This window comes from Lolium perenne, chromosome 7 (genome assembly GCF_019359855.2).
Source record: "Lolium perenne isolate Kyuss_39 chromosome 7, Kyuss_2.0, whole genome shotgun sequence".
Taxonomy (NCBI): Eukaryota; Viridiplantae; Streptophyta; class Magnoliopsida; order Poales; family Poaceae; genus Lolium; species Lolium perenne.
This window is the reverse complement of record NC_067250.2, coordinates 177,471,039-177,488,200: the sequence shown is the minus strand read 5'-3', so window position 1 is coordinate 177,488,200 and position 17,162 is coordinate 177,471,039. Positions and strand designations below refer to the sequence as shown.

At 41.8% G+C, this 17,162-nt stretch overlaps 1 long non-coding RNA gene across 1 annotated transcript; it reads right to left on the bottom strand.

Annotated features, from left to right (window-relative positions):
* Positions 1-6,078: 6,078 nt before the first annotated feature.
* LOC127314783 (uncharacterized) lies at positions 6,079-9,720 on the bottom strand. The gene is made up of 5 exons (XR_007859904.2): positions 9,196-9,720; positions 8,263-8,314; positions 8,049-8,164; positions 6,846-7,068; positions 6,079-6,295 (listed from the first exon to the last, which is right to left on the bottom strand). It is a non-coding gene; the product is annotated as an uncharacterized lncRNA (long non-coding RNA).
* Between the last annotated feature and the right edge of the window lie 7,442 nt (positions 9,721-17,162).

Here is a 17,162-nt window from a genome sequence, read left to right as displayed (position 1 = left end):
TAAGCTCTCAATAATGCAACTAGCTTCTAATGCAGGAGTACTTAGGAAGTCACCTTTTGCGAGACTATCAAGAACATATCTATTCCAGCTAGATATACCAACATAAAAATTCTGAGTAAAATAATGGTGGAGTGCTTCTTAGTGCATCTATTATGAGCATCGCTAATTCTATACCAAGCATCTCTCAAACATTCTCCCCCTCGTTGCTTAAACGTGCGAACTTCAACTTCAGGATTACTCATTTTAGTAGCAGTAAATAAAGCAAACTAGATAAAGTAAATGCAAGTAAACTAATTTTTTTGTGTTTTTGATATAGCAAACAAGATAACAAGTAAAGTAAAACTAGCAACTAATTTTTTTGTATTTTGATTTAGTGCAGCAAACAAAGTAGTAAATAAAACTAAGCAAGACAAAAACAAAGTAAAGAGATTGAGAAGTGGAGACTCCCCTTGCGGCGTGTCTTGATCTCACCCGCAACGAGCGCCTTTAAAATATGCTTGATGGCGTGTATTTCACACGTTCGTTGGGCAACCCCAAGAGGAAGGTATGATGCGCACAGCAGCAAGTTTTCCCTCGTAAAGAAACCAAGGTTTATCGAACCAGGAGGAGCCAAGAAGCACGTTGAAGGTTGATGGCGGCGGGATGTAGTGCGGCGCAACACCGAGAGATTCCGGCGCCAACGTGGAACCTGCACAACACAACCAAAGTACTTTGCCCCAACGAAGCAGTGAGGTTGTCAATCTCACCGGCTTGCTGTAACAAAGGATTAACCGTATTGTGTGGAAGATGATTGTTTGCGAAAAACAAAGAGAACAAGATTGGCAAGAGATTGTATTTCAAGAAAGAGAATTGGACCGGGGTCCACAGTTCACTAGAGGTGTCTCTCCCATAAGACGAACAAAGATGTTGGGTGAACAAATTACAGTTGGGCAATTGACAAATAAAGAGAGCATGACCATGCACATACATATCATGATGAGTATAGTGAGATTTAATTGGGCATTACGACAAAGTACATAGACCGTCATCCAACCGCATCTATGCCTAAAAAGTCCACTTTCAGGTTATCATCCGAACCCCTTCCGGTATTAAGTTGCTAACAACAGACAATTGCATTAAGTATTGCGCGTAATGTAACTAGTGACTACATCCTTGAACATAGCACTAATGTTTTATCCCTAGTGGCAACAAAGACATCCATAACCTTAGTGGTTCTTGTCACTCCTCCGTTCACAGAGGCATGAACCCACTATCGAGCATAAATACTCCCTCTTGGAGTTACTAGCATCAACTTGGCCAGAGCATCTACTAATAACGGAGAGCATGCAAGATCATAAACAACACATAAGCATAGCTTTGATAATCAACATAACAAGTATTCTCTATTCATCGGATCCCAACAAACGCAACATATAGAATTACAGATAGATGATCTTGATCATGTTAGGCAGCTCACAAGATCCGACAATGATAGCACAATGGGGAGAAGACAACCATCTAGCTACTGCTATGGACCCATAGTCCAGGGGTAGACTACTCACACATCACACCGGAGGCGACCATGGCGGCGTAGAGTCCTCCGGGAGATGATTCCCCTCTCCCGGCAGGTGCCGGAGGCGATCTCTGGATCCCCGAGATGGGATCGGCGGCGGCGGCGTCTGCGGAAGGTTTTCCGTATCGTGGTACTCGGTGCGGGGGTTTCGTCACGGAGACTTTTTATAGGCGAAAGGGCAGGTCAAGAGGCGGCACGGGGCCCCACACCACAGGGCCGCGCGGCCAAGGGGGCCGCGCCGCCTAGGGTGTGGCCCTCCGTGGCCCCTCTTCGTCTCTCCTTCGGACTTCCGGGAAGCTTCATGAGAAAATAGGCCCCTGGGCTTTGATTTCGTCCAATTCCGAGAATATTTCCTTACTAGGATTTCTGAAACCAAAAACAGCAGAAACAAAGAATCGGCACTTCGGCATCTTGTTAATAGGTTAGTTCCAGAAAATGCACGAATATGACATAAAGTGTGCATAAAACATGTAGATAACATCAATAATGTGGCATGGAACATAAGAAATTATCGATACGTCGGAGACGTATCAGGGGTCCAGGCACCCTCCGACTCCGTCTCTTCGCCTATATAAGCCCTTTCGACCTAAAAACGCGATACCAATTGACGAAACTCCAGAAAGACTCCAGGGGCGCCGCCGCCATCGCGAAACTCCAATTCGGGGGACAGAAGTCTCTGTTCCGGCACCCTGTCGGGACGGGGAAGTGCCCCCGGAAGCCATCTTCATCGACGCCACCGCCTCCATCATGCTCCGTGAGTAGTTCCCCCATGGACTACGGGTTCTAGCAGTAGCTAGTTGGTATTCTCTCCTCCATGTACTTCAATACAATGATCTCATGAGCTGTCTTACATGATTGAGATCCATCTGATGTAATCGGTGTTGTGTTTGTTGGGATCCGATGGATGAAACATTATGATTAGTCTATCTATAAAGTTTGTGAAGTTATTGTTGCTGCAATCTTGTTATGCTTAATGCTTGTCACTAGGGCCCGAGTGGCATGATCTTAGATTTAAGCTCTATAATTATTGCTTAGATTGTATCTACAAGTTGTATGCACATGTCTATGTCCGGAACCAAAGGCCCCAAAGTGACAGAAATTGGGACAACCGGAGGGGAAGGCGTAGGTATGAGGATCACATATTTTCACCAAGTGTTAATGCTTTGCTCCGGTGCTCTATTAAAAGGAGTGCCTTAATATCCAGTAGATTCCCTTGAGGCCCGGCTGCCACCGGCTGGTAGGACAAAAGATGTTGTGCAAGTTTCTCATTGCGAGCACGTACGACTATATATGGAAAACATGCCTACATAATTAATAATCTTGATGTTCTGTCTTAATGCTTTGAATCCTATCAATTGCCCAACTGTAATTTGTTCACCCAACATTTGTCACTTGTTATTGGAGAGTTACCACTAGTGTAGATCGCTGGGAACCCCGGTCCATCTCTCATCATCATATACTCGTTCTATATATCATTGGAAGTAGTATCAACTATTTTCTGGTACCATTGCTCCTGTGTTACTGCTGTTGTGTTACTGTTACTATTGCTCTCATATTACTGCTGCTTTCACATCACCCCTGTTACTAGTGCTTTTCCAGGTGCAGCTGAATTGACAACTCAGTTGTTAAGGCTTATAAGTATTCTTTACCTCCCCTTGTGTCGAATCAATAAATTTGGGTTTTACTTCCCTCGAAGACTGCCGCGATCCCCTATACTTGTGGGTTATCAAGACTGTTTTAAGCGCGATTCTTAGGGAGGCATAGCTCTACTCATAAGTTCACCTGGGGAGTACACTCTACCTCTCTCTCTGTTTTCATTTTATTTTGTTTTTCTTAGTTTACTTTTGTCTAGTTTCTTTTTGCTTAGTTTATTTTGTTCTAGTATTACTTTGTTTAGTTTACTTTTGCTTAGTTTCTTTTTGTTTTGTTTTATTTTTCTTATATACCCAAAAATCCATAAAAATTTGAAAAACCTAAAAATTAAAAAACTGTTGTTATGGAAGAACGCATAACCATGTTGGAGCTTATAGAATTATATAATAATTATAGAAAATCAAGAGCGGGTGAAGTGATGAGTGCTGTGATAGAAAAATTGAATACAATTGCTAAAATCTTGCTTAAACGCCATGATATAAACTGTTGCTCTCAACAGGATACTAAACACCTTAAATTCCAATGTGGCTTTAGTGAAGAAGTTTTAATTATGAACTATAATTGGAATAACTATATTCATCTTGGGTTCGAAGAGGTAGAACAATTTGTCTTATTTACGGGAGCTTCTGAGATCGAATCCTTCATGGTTAAAAATTATGAAATTTGTGTTGTTTGTAAGGACCTTAAAGATTATGTCTCTTCAATCCTTAATTTTTGCATAGAAAGTTACAGCGATAATCCTTATATCATTGATTATAAAGAGAGACTCATTAATGCACAAGAATGCACTCACAATTTGCAGGAACCCGTGGAAGAAGAAATTGATGAACCCGAAAGCTCATTGGATGAAAAAGAGGAGAAAATTGATGAACCTGAAAGCTCATTGGATGAAAAAGAAGAGGAGAGTGATGAACAAAAGGAGGAAGAATGGATTAGCTACCCATGCCAACCTTCTAATGAGAGTAACTCTTTATCTCTTACACTATTTGATTGTCCTCCATGCTTATCGAAAGAGGTTGAATATTATGTTCCTGTGGATTCTCTTGAAATAGTACCTATGAGTAAAACTTGTGAGAATAATTATGCTACTGTTATCTATGATAATCCATGATACTTTGATAAATCTTATGATAACGCTTTGTTTATGCCTGATGTCGAAATGCATGGTACTAAAGAATTTTGCGTAGCAAATGTTTATGATAAAGCTCTAGATGATGGTCCTATGTTACTTGATAATATTAATTGTACTACTAATGAAAATGGGATTGGAGAAGTCTTGACTTTATGTAGGAGTCACATATATCTTGAGATTGATCAATCATCTTGTTATATTATTGATAAAAGTGGGTTTGAAAGTTTTGACCCCGTTATTTTTTAGCCTGATAAAAATTATGTGTTTGTGAATCATGAAAAGTATGCTGCATGTGATAGTTATATTGTTGAGTTTTCTCATGAAGCTACTGAAAATTATTATGAGAGAGGAAAATATGGTTGTAGAAATTTGAATGGTACTAAAACGCCTCTCTATACGCTGAAAATTTTGAAGTTACTCTTGTTTTATCTTCTTATGCTTGTCACTTTGTTCTTCATGAATTTATTTGTGTACAAGATTCCTATGCATAGGAAGTGGGTTAGACTTAAATGTGTTTTGAATTTGCTTTTTGATGCTCTCTTTTGCTTCAACTCTCATTTCTTGCGAGTGCATCATTAAAACTGCTGAGCCCATCTTAATGGCTATAAAGAAAGAACTTCTTGGGAGATAACCCATGTATTTATTTTGCTACTGTTTTGTTCTGTCTTGGAAGTTGTTACTACTGTAGCAACATCTCCTTATCTTTATTTTATTGCAAAGTTGTGCCAAGTGAAGCCTCTAATCGAAGGTTGATACTAGATTTGGATTTCTGCGCAAAAACAGATTTCTATCTGTCACGGATTTGGGCTGTGTTCTCTGTAGGTAACTCAGAAAAATCTGCCAATTTACGTGCGTGTTCCTCAGATATGTACGCAACTTTCATTAGTTTTGAGTTTTCTGATTTGAGCAACGGAAGTACCTCTTTAAAATTCGTCTTTACTGGCTGTTCTGTTTTGGCAGATTCTGTCTCTGCTTTTTGCATTGTCTCTTGTGGACTTTAAGCAAGGCTTCTAGACGTGGAGAGCTGTAGCTAATGTTTTATTGAGTTCTTGCAATGTGTCACTACAGGACCAAGGTGGATTCAAATTTTTTGAGTACTAACCCCTCTAATGAAGTTGATGAGAAGTTTGGTGTGAAGGAAGTTCACTACAACAAATATGTTAACTCACGACCCTCCATATTGGTCACCGAAAGGTCATTGTGCGCCATTTATGACCACGATATGACCAAAAACTGTTGGTCGCCAGTTGAGCGTCACTGACGGCTCACAATGACCTTTCTTTTTGAATGGTCGTAGAGGTCTATGACCAGAATAGTTGGTCATAGATTCTATGACCAAATTTTCGGTCACGGGCAATCTGCTCTATCCACATCAAATCCAACGTGGCAAGTCCTACGTGGCAAAAATGTGACCAAACCAAATGGTTGTGGATCAAAATCAGCCCAGACCAGTTTGGCATCTACATGGGCCGAGCCCAACAATTTCAGCCTTTTCCTTGTCTCAGCGTTGTCTTTTACAGTCCATTAATTTAGTGGGCCAAGCCCAAAACTTCAGCCAATATATTTGGGCCATTGCATCTTTTTTGCCACATTCTCGTTATTTTCTTTTCAATTTACAGCAGGATGGTTCCTTGTTGTCAATGTCAGTTACTGGGCCTAAACAGATGTTGTAAATTTCGGACTGGCTCCACACATCAGCATTCTATTTTATACAATATCGTCATCAGATTTCAAATTCTCATAAATCAAAAGCTGATAGGCTTAAGTTTCTTTCAATATTACAGTAAATAACCAATATTTCAAATGGACAAGGCAAACAAATGAAAAAATCAATCACAGTACTGCTGCTAGCTCTGAAATCTAGAGCTGAAAGTACATCATTTTTGCTGGGTGGGGCTACTGGCTTCGTTGAACATCAGCCTGGAGCTCTTGTAAGAGAGAGGAACACCACTCATTACCTGGTATCAACAAAAGAGCAAGCGAGTCATAATGAGCTCTAGAAAGAATGTACACAAATAACAGTAAACTTGTTGGCAGTAAGCTGTGCAAATGCTCATGTTTCTGGACATCCAAATAAAGCTCAAGCACACATATGAAGAGTACTTCAATTTGCTAGCAAATGTTGAAGAAGCAACAAGTAACCAGGACCGTTTACAACATCACTGCCTCAATTGATGATCTTAAATAATAATGGTTATTCACTAAAAGGATAATGCTGTGATATTGTTGAAAATGGAGAATGAAACAAAACAAAAACAAGAGACAATGACAGAAGCAACAGAAAAGGAACCATGATAAAATAGAAACTATGTCGAAGTTATTCAGATTGACTAATGTGTCCTCAATCAGCAATTAAGTTAGGATGTTATATTAGTCAAGAGCCATCCCTCACATACAGGAATAAACAACCTACACTAGCATGCTATTTTTTCAATCACAGGGAGATAATATGCTTATTTCAAGATAACCAAATGGCAGTAGACTTCATGCGATTGAGTGAGTTCTTACCTGATGTGGTTGTCGTCGTCGCTTGTTCAGAGATCCAAGTAGACAGGGCAGATAGTTCGCTGTGTCATCGTCCCCTCCAGGCCCCACATCATCCATCTACAGGGAGGCATAAATCAGTTCAAGCAGGCAGCTCCAGCTGCAGCGACGCCGGGGCAGACGTATCTAGCGCCAGGGAGGCCATGAGCTACCACAATGGCCTCTCTCTCTCTCTTTGCTTGTGGATCTGCTTAGAAGGTTCCATTGAAATGAAAAGTCTTGTTAATAACACAGGTGAGGCATGAAAAATTCACTATTGATTAAAAAATATAATTCTTTATTTTATGCAACCTTGTAAGACAAACTAATGGATGCAGTGTACTGAATAATATTTAACTTAAGTTAATAACACAGGTGAGGCTACTATGCTAATGTGTTTGGTTATACCAGCAGTTCATGCTATAACTCTTAACTTCAGTAGGATACCAAGCATATGGCACTACAACATACTTATGACTTGCGATGAAATTTCGACAGTAAAATATATTAGGTACAGTATAGATCATGTACATGCATGCATTTTTGCTTTGCAGGATTAGCAAGCTACACTACTTGAGATGATGATAATTTAAGATGAGGTAACAAGACTAATGGATACACACATGGATAGATTTAACACTATACTGAAAAAGTATTTAGTAATCTAAATCGAGGCTATCTTGCTGACTTCAACTCCAAGCTTGGAATGGGAGACCTCTAGTCTAGTTGCTATGTTACAGATGTTCTGGCAAACATGAAACTATACTACACGAAACAATTTTCTATTCGCAGGCACATCTACTGATATCCCAAAGGCCAAAACTGTAACTACACCGCACAGAAGAAACATGCCGCTTTAGGTTGATCTTGCCGTCATAGAACGATTTGACCACACAAATTAGCTCTTAGCACGTCGGTACATCAGATTAGCTCTTAGCACGATGGTACATCAACAAATTAAATAAGATGGTTTTCAATTTTTTCTATGAGAAAAGACATCAGGTTCTCTAGTCACCTTGGGTACAATGTTATAGGGAAATACGAAAATATTATGAACACATGATCAAGGTTTTGGATCTGTCATACTACGAATGTAAAGCAAGAAAAGAAAAACAGAGTACTGATACGCAAATACCCAGCTGGACAACAAGAGAGCGATAGTAAGTGCTAGTCAGAACAGATGCGCACCTCCGCAGCGTATGCCATTGATGTCAACACAGGGAGGATGTAAAGATCATTCAGAGTCATCAAATCAGTAAACCAATATGCTCCACCTCCTTCGAAAGAAGGTTCTCTATCATGTTCTGTATTCCAACAATCAACATTTATGGACAAAGTGGTCAGAAAAACATCTTCCAGATTCCAACACAGGAAAACAAGTGAAACGTTAGTAGTTGCATACTTTCTGAATAGCACTTACTGTCGCTCTCTTGCTTCGACTACGGCTCCGACAACTGCAGGAAATAAAATGTAATGCTACATCATTAGGAGTTCAAAATGCAATTTGTCTTCAGGGAAACTATAACTTAGGCTCCCTAGTGGTGTACAATATAAATGGCGTGGAGCAGAACTAGAACTTAGGTTCCCGCAAAGCCATTCATGTAGCACAAGTATTCTCCAGTACAAATAAATGTGTTGTATTATTTGCCAACACCATACATTGATCTACATGAACAAACACCAGCGATGTACAGCACCCAACTGTGCTCAGTCAAGCCTTCATGAATGGTTCAGTCAACCCAGTACAAATTAAATGTGGTGTTTAATTATGAAGCTTAGTGTTTTTTTAATCAGGAAGACAAGGACTCCATTTTCTCTAATATTTACCAAATAATTCAGTCTATTTTATGAAACAGAATTTAGTTTTTTAACAAGGCAATATCAAGTGCAAAGTAAAATATCATAGCAGACAAATCCAACACTACCTATTTTATTAAATATAATTACTGCCGACAATTCTGTTGTTGAAGCTAGGTGCTTATCCAGAAAAACATGCAATGATCTGAACATACCATTGAAATTGATCTTAACTAACATATGCACATGATTCCTTCAAGTTCCACCGCTGTAAAGACAAAAGGCTAATCAAACACAGCACAACTTCTATCCAACCATCTACCACTCTGAAGATCAATTGATCCCTTCATGTTCCACCGCTGTGAAGACAAAAGGCTAATCACAAACAGGACAACTTCTATCCAACCATCTACCACTCTTAAGATCAATTAACCGGAATGGATCTCACTCCGTGACGAATGGCTCAACCTAGATCTAACGTCCATGCATCAATCACATATATAAATGAGATGCAGACGAGACAAGGCGGAAATATTACCCTGGAGAGAGTCGCAGTTCTCGACCTCCTGGCAGACGACGTCAAGACGGAGTCGATGAGCTCAGCACCCTCGGTGTAGTGGCCCTTGGCCCAGTTGTTCCCGGCGCCGGACTGGCTGAAGACGAAGTTGTCGGGGCGGAAGATCTGGCCGAAGAGCCTCGAGCGCACCGGGTCCATGCTGCCAGGCTCGTGGTCCACGAGCAGGGTGCGGCGGCCATGGCAGGCTGAACCTTGCTCCTGCGTACGCTGAAGATGAACACGCAGCCGGAGGAGTCGGCAGCTCCCATCACTGTGGCACAGGAACGCGCGGCCAGGACGGCGGATCTGGCGTTTCTGGCCATGGATTGATGTGATGCCGCGAGAGCACAACGTCTAAAGAGAGGGAGAGGAAGATGGGGAAGATGGGCTGCGGATCTCGCGTCGTCGGGCTCGTATCGATTGGCACCTCGCGGCGGCGCGAGGGAAGGAGAGGAGAGAGGGAGGTGGTGGTGGCGCGAGGGAGGGAAACTAGGGTTTGGTGGACTGGTTTCGGGATGGGATAATAGGGAGGGCAAAGGGCAGTGGCGGGACAAAAGACTCCAGTCGCGCTCGTTTCCGAATTTTTTTTCCTCCAGACCTCTTTTTTCATTTTCACTTTCCCACCTCGTCAAAGAGTGTGTGCAGCTGGAATCTTTCACTTCTTGACCCCACTGTACAGTCTCTAGTTTGCTGGTTTGGTAACTTATTTGATTGATACCATATACGAGTATATGAGAAAATATAGCTTAGTTTTTTCTGGTTATTTACAAAGTATATTAAGAGGAAATTGGTTCCGTACCACTGAAAAATGCGGGCCTTAGAAAAATGCAACTAAAAGATTGGGCTTTAGAAAAAATACAACTGAAATCTTAATGTGCGTTAGGAATGAATAGAGCCCACTCGTGTTTGCTAACACAAAGTGGTGGTAGATGTCCGCAGATTTTGCATGTATAGATATTATCTCTTGGTAGTTGCTTTAAACACAGTGCTATCTAAATTTGACATATGGATGAAATTGCTTAGGTGGGTAGTTGTTTTAAGAACCTTTAGAAATTAGCCATCACGACCATTTTACTTGGTCGTAGTCAGCTAAAGATAAGGTTCTAAACGGTATCGTCTCCTCTATGACCAATTAGGGTATGAAAAATCATGACCTTTCTGACCAAAATGGTCGTGAATATTTGGGGTTTGGACCCTCCTAAACGGCATACGACCATTTGCTGCGAAATGGTCATACAGTTATGACCAGTTTATCTGTGGTCACTGTAAGAAGGTCACTAGTTAACACATTTCTTGTAGTGGTTTTCAAGGGTCAAGAGAGGAGGATGATATATGATCAAGAAGAGTGAAAAGTCTAAGCTTGGGGATGCCCCCGTGGTTCTTCCCTGCATATTTCAAGAAGACTCAAGCGTCTAAGCTTGGGGATGCCTAAGGCATCCCCTTCTTCATCAACAATTTATCAGGTTTCTTCTATTGAAACTATATTTTCATTCGGTCACATCTTATGTACTTTACTTGGAGCGTCTGTGTGCTTTTATTTTTGTTTGTGTTTGAATAAATTCGGATCCTAGCAATCCTTGTTTGGGAGAGAGACACGCTCCGCTTTTTCATATGAACACTTGTGTTCTTCGTTTTACTTTTAATGTTCAATGACAAAAGTTGGAAGCTACAGCACTTGTTATTATTTGGCTGGAAACAGAAAATGCCTCATATTGTCTTGGATAATTTGACACTTGGCAATTGTTTTGAGCTCTCAAATAGATCATGATTAAGTTCTTGCACCATGTAGTTTGAACCTATTAGTGGAGAACTACCGTAGAGCTTGTTAAAATTGGTTTGCATGATTGGTCTCTCTTAAGGTCTAGATATTTTCTGGTAAAAGTGTTTGAGCAACAAGGAAGACAGTGTAGAGTATTATAATGCTTGCAATATGTTCTTATGTAAGTTTTGCTGTACCGGTTCATACTTGTGTTTACTTCAAATAACCTTGCTAGCCAAAGCCTTGTACTGAGAGGGAATGCTTCTCGTGCATCCAAAACCTTGAGCCAAAACCTATGCCATGTGTGTCCACCATACCTACCTACTATGTGGTATTTCCCGCCATTCCAAGTAAATACTTCATGTGCTACCTTTAAACAATTCAAAATGCTTCTCAATTTGTGTCAAGGTTTTATAGCTCATGAGGAAGTATGTGGTGTTTTATCTTTCAATCTTGTTGGGCAGCTTTCACCAATGGACTAGTGGCTTCATCCGCTTATCCAATAATTTTGCAAAAAGAGCTGGCAACGGGGTTCCCAGCCCCAATTAATCACAAATAGACACTCCTCCATGGTATGTGAAATGTTGGAAGGCACTCGAGGATTCGGTTAGCCATGGCTTGAGAAAGCAAAGGTGGGGATGAGTGTCATCACTAAATAAAACTAAAATAAAATAAACACTCCTTCATGGTATGTGATTGTTGGAAGGCACCCGAGGATTCGGTTAGCCATGGTTTGTGAAAGCAAAGGTTGGAAGGAGTGTCACCCAAAAATGAAAACATCATGGGAGCCGCTCTTTGAAGGTCTGTCTGGCAAGGGGGTTAGAGTGCCCACTACCATTCGTTGACAACAACAACAAAAAACACCTCTCAAAATTTTACTTTTATGCTCTCTATATGATTTCAAAACTTAAAAAGCTCTAGCACATGATTTAATCCCTGCTTCCCTCTGCGAAGGGCCTTTCTTTTACTTTATGTTGAGTCAGCTTACCTACTTCCTTCCATCTTAGAAGCAAACACTTGTGTTAACTGTGCATTGATTCTTACATACTTACTTATTTGCATTCATCATATTACTTTATGTTGACAATTATCCATGAGATATGCATGTTGAAAGTTGAAAGCAACCGCTGAAACTTATATCTTCCTTTGTGTTGCTTCGATGCTTTTACTTTGAATCTATTGCTTTATGAGTTAACTTTTATGCAAGACTTTTAATGCTTGTCTTGAAAGTACTATTCATGAAAAGTTTTGCTATATGGTATCTATTTGTTAGCAACTATAGATTATTGCCTTGAGTCACTTCATTCATTTCATATGCTTTGTAATAGTATGATCAAGGTTATGTAAGTAGCATGTCACTACAGAAATTATTCTTTTTATCGTTTACCTACTCGAGGACGAGTAGGAACTAAGCTTGGGGATGCTGATACGTCTCCAGCGTATCCATAATTTCTGATGTTCCATGCTTGTTTTATGACAATACTTACATGTTTTGCTTGCACTTTATGATGATTTCATGCATTTTCCGGAACTAACCTATTAACAAGTTGCCACAGTGCCAGTTCCTGTTTTCTGCTGTTTTTGGTTCCAGAAAGGCTGTTCGGGCAATATTCTCGGAATTGGACGAAATCAACGCCAAACATCTTATTTTTCCCGGAAGCATCCAGAACACCGAAGGAGAGTCGGAGAGGGGCCAGGGGGCCACCACACAACATGGCGGCGCGGCCCCAGGCCTGTCCGCGCCGGCCTAGTGTGAGGGGGGCCCAGGCACCCTCCGACTCCGTCTCTTCGCCTATATAAGCCCTTTCGACCTAAAAACGCGATACCAATTGACGAAACTCCAGAAAGACTCCAGGGGAGCCGCCACCATCGCGAAACTCCAATTCGGGGGACAGAAGTCTCTGTTCCGGCACCCTGCCGGGACGGGGAAGTGCCCCCGGAAGCCATCTTCATCGACGCCACCGCCTCCATCATGCTCCGTGAGTAGTTCCCCCATGGACTACGGGTTCTAGCAGTAGCTAGTTGGTATTCTCTCCTCCATGTACTTCAATACAATGATCTCATGAGCTGCCTTACATGATTGAGATCCATCTGATGTAATCGGTGTTGTGTTTGTTGGGATCCGATGGATGAAACATTATGATTAGTCTATCTATAAAGTTTGTGAAGTTATTGTTGCTGCAATCTTGTTATGCTTAATGCTTGTCACTAGGGCCCGAGTGGCATGATCTTAGATTTAAGCTCTATAATTATTGCTTAGATTGTATCTACAAGTTGTATGCACATGTCTATGTCCGGAACCAAAGGCCCCAAAGTGACAGAAATTGGGACAACCGGAGGGGAAGGCGTAGGTATGAGGATCACATGTTTTCACCAAGTGTTAATGCTTTGCTCCGGTGCTCTATTAAAAGGAGTGCCTTAATATCCAGTAGATTCCCTTGAGGCCGGGCTGCCACTGGCTGGTAAGACAAAAGATGTTGTGCAAGTTTCTCATTGCGAGCACGTACGACTATATATGGAAAACATGCCTACATAATTAATAATCTTGATGTTCTGTCTTAATGCTTTGAATCCTATCAATTGCCCAACTGTAATTTGTTCACCCAACATTTGTCACTTGTTATTGGAGAGTTACCACTAGTGTAGATCGCTGGGAACCCCGGTCCATCTCTCATCATCATATACTCGTTCTATATGTCATTGGAAGTAGTATCAACTATTTTCTGGTGCCATTGCTCCTGTGTTACTGCTGTTGTCTTACTGTTACTATTGCTCTCATATTACTGCTGCTTTCACATCACCCCTGTTACTAGTGTTTTTCCAGGTGCAGCTGAATTGACAACTCAATTGTTAAGGCTTATAAGTATTCTTTACCTCCCCTTGTGTCGAATCAATAAATTTGGGTTTTACTTCCCTCGAAGACTGCCGCGATCCCCTATACTTGTGGGTTATCAGCAAGCCGGTGAGATTGACAACCTCACTGTCACGTTGGGGCAAAGTAATTTGGTTGTGTTGTGCAGGTTCCACGTTGGCGCCGGAATCCCTGGTGTTGCGCCGCACTACACTCCGCCGCCATCAACCTTCAACGTGCTTCTTGGCTCCTACTGGTTCGATAAACCTTGGTTTCTTACTGAGGGAAAACTTGCCGCTGTACGCATCACACCTTCCTCTTGGGGTTCCCAACGGATGCGTGTTGTACGCGTATCAAGCTCTTTTTCTGGCGCCGTTGCCGGGGAGATCAAGACACGCTGCAAGGGGAGTCTCCACTTCCAATCTCTTTATTTTGTTTTTGTCTTGCTTTACTTTTATTTACTACTTTGTTTGCTGCACTAAATCAAAATACAAAAAAAATTAGTTGCTAGTTTTACTTTATTTACTGTCTTGATCTCCATATTAAAAACACAAAAAAATTAGTTACTTGCATTTACTTTATCTAGTTTACTTTATTTACTATTGCTAAAATGGGTACTCCTGAAAATACTAAGTTGTGTGACTTCACAAAAACAAATAATAATGATTTCTTATGCACACCTATTGCTCCACCTGCTACTACAGCAGAATTCTTTGAAATTAAACCTGCTTTACTGAATCTTGTTATGAGAGAGCAATTTTCTGGTGTTAGTTCTGATGATGCTGCTGCCCATCTTAATAATTTTGTTGAACTATGTGAAATGCAAAAGTATAAGGATGTAGATGGTGACATTATAAAATTAAAATTGCTTCCTTTCTCATTAAGAGGAAGAGCTAAAGATTGGTTGCTATCTTTGCCTAAGAATAGTATTGATTCATGGACTAAATGTAAGGATGCTTTCATTGGTAGATATTATCCTCCTGCTAAAATTATATCTTTGAGAAGTAGCATAATGAATTTTAAGCAATTGGATAATAAGCATGTTGCTCAAGCTTGGGAAAGAATGAAATCTTTGGTTAAAAATTGCCCAACCCATGGACTGACTACTTGGATGATCATCCAAACCTTTTATGCAGGACTGAATTTTTCTTCACGGAACCTATTGGATTCAGCTGCAGGAGGTACCTTTATGTCCATCACTCTAGGCGCCGCAACAAAGCTTCTTGATAATATGATGGTTAATTACTCTGAATGGCACACGGAAAGAGCTCCACAAGGTAAGAAGGTAAATTCTGTTGAAGAAACCTCCTCCTTGAGTGATAAGATTGATGCTATTATGTCTATGCTTGTGAATGGTAGGACTAATGTTGATCCTAATAATGTTCCGTTAGCTTCATTGGTTGCTCAAGAAGAACATGTTGATGTGAATTACATTAAGAATAACAATTACAATAACTCTAGGCCATACCCTGCTAATGGATGATCCGCTATGGTGAAGTCAATGTCTTGTCCTGATCAGTTAAGGTACTCGACTGTTGGTGGAGGCATTTTTTCTGCCATGAACACCTGCCGCGAGATTACTTTCTGAGCTCTATTGGATGGCCTTCCCTTCTGAATCATCGAGACCGCTCCGTTAGAGTTAGGATCAATGTAAGGCGGTGGTGCAGGTGCTGCCGCTATTCTGAGTTGATGTCGATTGTCGTCCGTAATCGCGGGAGGAGGTGGTAAGTGAATCTCACTCCTGGGTTCCCGAGGATTTCGCTGTGCTGCCTGAGCATTAGCATGCCCTGCCCACCTTAGCATTGCCTGGAAATTTCTACAATCCTTGTGCAGATGTCCTGGCTGTCTTTTTCCGTTGCTGTCGAGGAAAAAATGCATCTGACACGATCCGTTCATCATCTCTTCGGGAGACACGAAAGGTCTCTGAAACCTTGGCCCGCTATTTTTCCTATTGTTTCGAGGGTCATCTCTATTGTCGCCTCGTTGCTCATTGCTTCTCTGGTAATCATCTCTGTTGTTTCCTCTGGTGCTTGCTCGGAAGCCAGCCGAGATTTGACCTGGAGCGTCATAGCTCGAGTACTGCCGAGGAAATCATCGCCTTGGTTGATAATTTCGACCGCGGTCTTCCTCTGGCGACCTATGCCATTTGTTGTGAACAGCATCTTCTCCATCTGCCCATCTGTTTGCTATTTTCATTAGTGCAGATACTGTCTTTGGATTGGTCCTCCCCAAGTCCTTGACAAAATCTCCACGCCTGATTCCTGCGACAAACGCATCTATTGCTCTCTCGTCAGATATATTTTCTGCCGAGTTTTTGATGATATTCCACCTTTGGATATACTTTCTCATTGGTTCGTCTGGCTTTTGTCGGCACGCTCTCAATTCCTCTAATGATGCAGGTTTTTTACATGTGGATCGAAAGTTCTTGACGAACACGTCCTCGAAGCTATCCCAGCTGTCGATAGATCCTAGAGGAAGTTTCTTTATCCAAGATCGTGCGGCTCCACTCAGATGCACCTGGATGCTTTGCATAGTTGTTGCTCTGGTTCCTCCTGTGAGCTTCACCGTCTCGAGATAATCAACTGGCTAATCCTCTGGATCTTGAAGGCCGTCGAATTTCTTGAAGTTATCGGGTAACTTGAATCCTGAAGGGACTCGAGTTTTTCGAACTCTCCTTGTGAAGCATGGCAAACCACACATATCCTCGTCGTTTAGTTCTGGGGATTGCCGATGTTCCCTTCTGCTTTGTCGCGCTCTGTCGACCCTTGCTTGTGCTGCCGTGTCCCTTGCTCCGCTTGGTCCTTCGGGAACTGCTGCTGTTGCTGCCGTAGGTCGTGGGCTATTTTGCCTTGCTGCTCCTTCGGGAGGTGTTGACGCAAATGCCTTTCCCATGGCTCCAACTCCTGCCATCGCCATGTTGTACAGTGCCTCCCTTGGATCTCCTGGGGGTGGCCTGGATGCAAGGATGAAAGCTTGTGTCGCCATATACCCAGCTTCTGGTGTCTTGGGGATGATATTCCCTCTCGTGTCTATCGACATAAAAGACATGTCAAGGTTTTGAACCAAGTGCTCTCTTTCCCCTTCAGGTACGTTTTGTAACCTTGATCTTGCTCTGTTCCGAGCCTCCCTGTGGCTATCACCCGAAGTTCTAGATTGTCGACTCAGCTATGCCCTTCGCCTACTTGATGCAGAGGCTGCCTCCTTTCTTTTGTTTAACTCAGCTGTCTGTTTTTCCAATTCCCTTGCAGCTCGTGCGAGCCTATATTGATATGCTTGTAACTCTTCTGGCGTAGCTGTGGTGGCCATTGGTTCTGAGCCATCCATAGCTCTTGCGGCTCT